Source organism: Malania oleifera, chromosome 8 (assembly GCF_029873635.1).
Source record: "Malania oleifera isolate guangnan ecotype guangnan chromosome 8, ASM2987363v1, whole genome shotgun sequence".
Classification (NCBI taxonomy): domain Eukaryota; kingdom Viridiplantae; phylum Streptophyta; class Magnoliopsida; order Santalales; family Ximeniaceae; genus Malania; species Malania oleifera.
Window position 1 is genome coordinate 91,088,936 of NC_080424.1, and position 7,352 is coordinate 91,096,287.

Below are 7,352 nucleotides of genomic sequence, written 5' to 3' on the forward strand. Positions count from 1 at the left end.
TGTATTTTACTTTATAATTAGAAAATATTAAAATTCTCTGTTCTGAGTTTTGATTAGTTGTAATCGTGAAGGCACAATTAATGCTTGACCTAGTAACAAGATTTTAATAATTCCCTGCAAATTCTCTATTGTACGTTTTGATCAGTTGTAGACGTGAAGGCACAACTGATGCTTGAACTAGTATTACTTGAATTTGTTATACAATTTGTTGAGTAATTTGGATTATACTGAAATTGCGGGCTTGAAAGTTATATTTTCCGATCATGATCTCCAGGAATGGGAAAGTGATTGAGAGAAGAGAAAATTAGATGAATATCCATTACCAAATCGGAAACGGGCGAAACTTGCATCTCAAGTGTTTAATTAATTGTCTTTTACAATTGCAATTTGATTTCTATGCAATCCTTTTGAATTGTTTAGTTATTGGTAATTTTAAATTCTTAGATTCATCATCATTTCTAGATCCTACTTGTGCGTGAGCCTCATTATTTTTATCTTTCGTTTTCCTGATTATTGTTTCAACATGTTAGTTAATTATTCATTTTAGGAATTCATGTCACCATAAGCAATAATTTGAATTCTTGGGTTATAATTGAAACATTAATGCTTGCATATTTCCCATTGTCCTCATGAATTCAATCCTGGGACTCACCTTTGTATATTACTTTGACAACTTCTGTGTTTGGAAATCAATAAAATTAGTTGATCAAGTTTTTGGCAACATTGCTAGGCACAATTGGCATTTTATGAGCCATTATTTGTTTGATGAAGAAGTCAGAGTGTTAATACTGTGAACCTCTTCACAGATTTGGTGACATCTAACCCTTTTGCATTCTGTTGTTCTTTTTCTTTTCTTTTTAGTTTTTAGTTTTTGATTTTTTTTCCATCTCGTATGATTTTTGTTACCATTTATGTCTGGTCGTTTAGTTTGAAATCAATACATTGTGGATTCTGATTTTGATAGTTGCAATTTATCATTTGAGTTAGGATTGATATCACTTGATTTAGCATCTGAACATTCATCTGAAATTTGTAGCTTCATGGCTGGGAATGTAAGCATGCAGAGGGTAATCCAAATAGAACACTTAGAGAATATTTGCACCCTGTTAGGACCACCACTCCATCATGCATCATTATACCTTTGAATACTCATAATTTCAATTTTAAACTTGGCATGATACCGTTTGTAGCGACCTGCTTATTTTACCACATATATATATATATATATATATATATATATATATATATATTTTCATAATAATATTCTATATAATAACCCTGTCAGATCATAATCAACCTGGACCCAAGGGTACTAGGGGTATACCTGAAATACAATACTGATACCTAAGCATATTCTATATAATATTCTTCCTCGCTCCCTATGTTCCTTTATCTTTGTTCCTTTATTTTTATTGTCTTTTATTTTTATTGCTTTCAATGATTTGTTTTTGGTTTATTTTGTTCCTAAAATTTCGGATTACAACCATGTTAAGCTAAATTTTATCTTACGATTCAAGGAGGAACCCAGGACCGTTTTGGGTTGGATTTCCTCATTTTTTTTTGGTACTTTAATTGTTGGCCTTACTGAGTTTTTCAATCTTGTTTTGATGATAACAAAATGAAGGATGTTTTAACATGTGTTGTTGAGTGGTTTTATTTCAGGTCTAAGTAAAAGGACACTCACGGTTAATCATGAAAGTAAGTTGAAGATCAATGTTAATCAAGTGAAAGCCTCTCAATATATTAAAGTAATGAACGACAAATAAAGAACTTAAAAGTCAAGCAGATCTTGAAATCAAAAGTGAACTTCAAGCGGCTGCAAGACTTAGTGTTTAAGGAGACCATGCTTAGAAGGATATTTGTAAGTACTTCAAAATCATTTATATTTAGATATGTAAAGTTCCTTAAGATACAAAGACTTAGAGACCAGCACTTGAAAAACTCTTGAAAATGTTTTTGAAAAGTTTCAATTAAAATTTTCAAGTAAAATAGATTTTAAAGAAATCAAAAAATGGAAAATATTTGAAAAAGAGGTTTGCCCAGCCGACTGACTCGTTGAACTAAAAATACTCAGCCGACTGACAGTACCCAACCGACTGACCAGTTTTGAACGTGGTTCAGTCAACTAACTGATAGGAAAATTTAGTAAAGTTAACTATTCAGTCGACTGACTTAAATGAATTGAAAACGCCCAGCCGACTGACAGTGCCCAACTAACTGACTATTTTGAACGTGGTTCAATCAGTCGACTGACAATTTACCAGAATTAATTTTTGAGAGACAGAATGGTGTCAGCCGCCTATCCAGCCGACTGACTAGTGCAAAAATTGACCCAGTCGAGTGGGTCAGTCGACTGACTCTGCGGGGAATTTCAAATTTCAAACTTGCGAGAAATTTTTCAAAATTGATTCTCTGAATTAATATTTTTTGAAAAGTTACCTAAATGATCTGTATTAAATGAGGAAACTTTTCTTCAAAAAGGTTTATAAATACCTCTTTTGTTCAATAAAAAAAAAATACAAGCATACAAGCAATATACAAGCAAGCAATACACGATTTCTATGTGAAAACTCTCCTAAAGCTTTTTTCTTGCTCACATCTTTTTGCTGGGGGGAAAACTCTACGAAATTGCTGGATTGAAAAACAAGGGTTTGCTTCTAAGTTGCATCTACAATCTTTTAAGAACCATTAGTGACTTCTAAACCTTAAGCTTCACATTTTCTATTTACTTCTAAACCTTAAGCTTCACACTTTCTATTTAATTTTGGTTTTGAAGTACGATTTGGAATTTAACTTGTACAAATTGCTCTGTGTTTGATAGTGTTTTTGTACGTAGATATCCATTTGTTTCTACTTGATCTTTGACGGTTCAAAGGTTTGTTGGATCGTTGAACCAAGCATAGGTTGTTGCTTGGAGAGGTTTCTCTTCTTGAAAAGAGGGTGATTATTGTAAGTTTTTTTGTTCCACTCAGAAGGAACAAGGTATAGTGAAATCCTTAGGTGGTTGACCTAAGGCGAGGACGTAGGCTGGGGTAAGTTGAACCTCCTAAAAACAGCAGTGTCATTCTCATTCCCTTACTCTCTTTTAAATTTTAGCAAAGATATAAACTGTGTGGATGTTGTAATTTCTTTTAAAAATAACGGACATTGGAAATTAAATAAATCTATGCCTAATTTGTTCTTGGGCTTGCGGAAACCGAAAGGGAGTACGTTGGTTAATCAATAGTTTGCGAAAACCGTAAGGGAGTACGTTGATTGGTTAACAACCCAAAACCTATTAGTTGAAGGTTTATTTAAATTCTAATTTTGAAAAAGATATTGAATGTTATTTTAATCTTTAAAGGCCAACTACATGATTTGCACATTCATATACGGGGCTGTTGAATATTGCAAAGCTAATTACTTGTATGGTGTTTGTTTGGCTTCAATTGGTTATGTATGTTGTGTTTACGGATTGAATAGAGGAAGTAAGAGTTTGTGTGGATTGCCTAGTCAATAAGAACAAAAGAAATTTTTAAAGGATTGTAAAAAGTCTAGAAGTTGTAAAAAGATTCTAAGGATAATTTTTAAATAACCCAATTACACCCCCCCCCCCCTCTTGGGACTACACCTTAGGTTTCATTAATGTTTAACTTAATGAGTTGTATTTTACTTTATATTTAGAAAATATTAAAATTCTTTGTTCTTAGTTTTGATTAGTTGTAGACATGAAGGCACAATTGATGCTTGACCTAGTAACAGGATTTTAATAATTCCCTGCAAATTCTCTGTTGTACGTTTTGATCAGTTGTAGACGTGAAGGCACAACTGATGCTTGAACTAGTATTGCTTGAATTTGTTATACAATCTGTTGAGTAATTTGGATTATACTGAAATTGCAGCCTTGAATGTTATATTACCTGGTTATGATCTCTAGGAATGGGAAAGTGATTGAGAGAAGAGGAAATTAGATGAATATCTATTACCAAATCGGAAACGGGTGAAACTTGCATTTCAAGTGTTTAATTAATTGTCTTTTACAATTGCAATTTAATTTCTATGCATTCCTTTTGAATTGTTTAGTTATTGGTAATTTTAGATTCTTAGATTCATCATCATTTCTAGATCCTACTTGCGCGTGAATCTCATTATTTTTATCTTTCGTCTTCCTTATTATTGTTTCAACACGTTAGTTAATTATTCATTTTAGGAATTCATGTCACGTTAAATAATAATTTGAATTCTTGGGTTATAATTGAAACATTAATGCTTGCATATTTCCCATTGTCCTCGTAAATTCGATCCTGGGACTCACCTCTGTATATTACTTTGACAACTTCTGTGCTTAAAAGTCAATAAAATTAGCTGATCAAGCTTTTCGCAACATTGCTAGGTGCAATTGGCATTTTATGAGACATTATTTGTTTGATGAAGAAGTCAGAGTGTTAATACTGTGAACCTTTTCACGGATTTGGTGACATCTAACCCTTTTGCTTTCTGTTATTCTTTTTCTTTTCTTTTTAGTTTTTAGTTTTTGATTTTTTTTTTTACATCTCGTATGATTTTCGTTACCGTTTATGTCTGTTTGGTTTCAGAATAGTTTTGGTCATTTAGTTTGAAATCAATACATTGTGGATTCTGATTCTGATAGTTGCAATTTATCATTTGAGTTAGCATCAGTATCACTTGATTCAACATCAGAACATTCATCTGAAATTTGTAGCATCATGGCTGGGAATGTAAACATGCAGTGGATAATCCAAATAGAACACTTAGAGAATATTTGCACCCTGTTAGGACCACCACTCCATCATGCATCATTACACCTTTGAATGCTCATAATTTCAATTTTAAACTTGGCATGATATCGTTGTTTGCCACATTTTCATGGGATGGAGTCTGAAAGTCCTTATTTGCATTTTAAGGAATTTGAGGAAGTATGTTCTATATTTTTAGATCAAAATTGCACTAAGGATATGGTTAGATTGAAATTGTTTCCTTTTTCTTTTAAGGATAAAGCAAAAACATGATTGTTAAATGCACTGAGACCAAGGTTCCTTGGCACATGGCAAGAAATGCAAATTGAATTCTTGAAAAAGTTTTTCCCAATGCAACGAACCAATGCTTTAAAAAGATAAATCATGAATTTTGCTCAAAAGGAAAATGAAACTTTTTGTCAATCTTGGGAAAGGTTCAAAGATTTTTTAAATGCTTGCCCACACCATGGTTACAAGGATTAGCATATTATTAGTTTTTTCTATGAAGCTTTGACACCTAAGATACATCAATTTGTCGAAATCATGTGTAATGAAGAATTTTTTATTAAAGAACCTAAAGAAGCATTTGGCTATTTTGATTATTTGGTTGAAAATGCTCAATCATGGGACACCTCTTGTGCTTATAATCAAACTGAACCATTAAGGACCATAAGTGGGGAAGGAAAGTATACTTTGAACAAGGAAGATGATTTGCATGCCAAATTTGTCAAAGAAATTAGAGGCAATTGAGTTAAAGAAAGTACATGAGGTTTAAGGCATTTCAAAGCAAGAAAAGTGTACTATTTGTGAAGATGATAGTCATGTGACATTCAAATGCCCTACTATTCTAGCTTTTGAAGAAGTTTTTCTTGAATCTTCTCACCCGGTTAATATGATTTCTAAACTTTTTTTCTGAACAATATTCTAACACTTATAATGCAGGTTGGAGAAATCATCCTAACTTTAGCTGGAGAAATGATCATCCCATGAATTCAACACATCCCAGAGTCGATGCACCTCAATATTTTGTTTCCACTCAATAAAATACACCACCTCCAGCTCCTAGGAGACCCATGGATGACCCATTTCAACAAATGACCTCTACTATCCAACAATTCATGCAAATTCAACTCACCATCAACAACCAAATCTCTCAAGCCATCAATGACATAAGGAACAATTTGACTAGGATGAACACAACCATGAGTGCACTAGAGAAAGATAAATTCCCATCTCAACCTCAACCAAATCCTCAAATGCAGGTTGCAACCATGGAGCTTTCATCCTCTACTGGAGCAAATGTTAAGACTTTCAATGCTGTAGCAACTCTCCGCTGTGGTCAGGTGATTGGTACACTAGATAAAGAAGCTGAACAGAATGGTGGGAATTCCACTTCCAAAGAACAAGGTAAAAATTCTGATGTTGATGTTTTTGAACCAAAGTCAATTAAAAGTGGTGGTATGCTTTGATACCACTTGTCGGTTCGGGAGTATATAGAGCCAGAGGGTGGATGAATAGACTTTTTCACGTATTTTGGGCTTTCTTTATAAAATAAAACTCTTGGCAAGATACAAGAAATTATATCACAATATATAAAATGTAAATCATGCACAAGACACAAATTAAAGAGAATAAGGAAAAGAAAGCTTAACACCGGTATTTTAACGTTGTTCGACACCAAATCTACATCCATGCCTTGAGACCAACACAAGGATTCCACAATCCACTATAAACTTCTTCACCATTGGAGAAGCCTTTACTTGGAAAAAAATTCCTACACTTAGGAACAAATCCCTACCACTCACCAAGAGCTGCAAGGTTCACCAAGAAGCCTTGCAAATCGATTCACAAAGAACTTTCATCAAACGGTTCACAAAGAAGCTTACAACTTGGTTCACAAAGAACCTTTTGCAACAAGCAAACCTCACACTATTCTCTCAAGGAATGATTCAAACAAGATTAGAGAGCAAGAAATAATAAGCACTTAAGATGATAAACTATATGCAAAGTGCTTAGGGTTGGTATTCAAAAGATATTTTTCACTAAAATGATCAAAACCAATACTAAACAAGTCCGTGGACTTGTATTTATAGCCAAAATCACGAGCTGAACGTTGTATGACTGTTGGGAGAGAATCCCAAAAGAAATTAGCCATTCTCTAGTCCTTGGTGTTAAGGTCTTGATATGAATCATCGACGAGTGCCATCCAATCATTGATGAGTGACCTTCAGTCATCGACGAGTTACCCCCTTTCGTCGATGAGTCACCTAAGCTGAAAAACACGTTTGGCTATTGGAAAAATTCGTTGACGACTCAATACCATTCGTCAACGAGTCCTGCACATTCTCATTGATTCTACCCTATTCGTCGACGAGTGTTATGTTTTTCATGCCAAAAAGCCTTTTAATGAAAGAACTCATTCTTGGACAAAAGTTTATTAAATATACTAAGTTTAATGAAGATTAATACTTGTCCAAAATAGTTTCCCTTTGAATATAAGATATCTTGATTATGAAAACACATTTAAAAGCTCATTTGATATCTTATAAGCTAGTATGTAATGCATTTGAAAGCTCATTGAGACTAAGTATGTAACGCCCCAACTTGGGTCTACTA

At 33.5% G+C, this 7,352-nt stretch overlaps 1 non-coding gene across 1 annotated transcript; it reads right to left on the reverse strand.

Annotated features, from left to right (window-relative positions):
* Positions 1 to 5,101: 5,101 nt before the first annotated feature.
* On the reverse strand, positions 5,102 to 5,209 carry LOC131163153 (small nucleolar RNA R71). Its single transcript, XR_009138932.1, has one exon. It is a non-coding gene; the product is annotated as a small nucleolar RNA R71 (small nucleolar RNA).
* Positions 5,210 to 7,352: the final 2,143 nt, after the last annotated feature.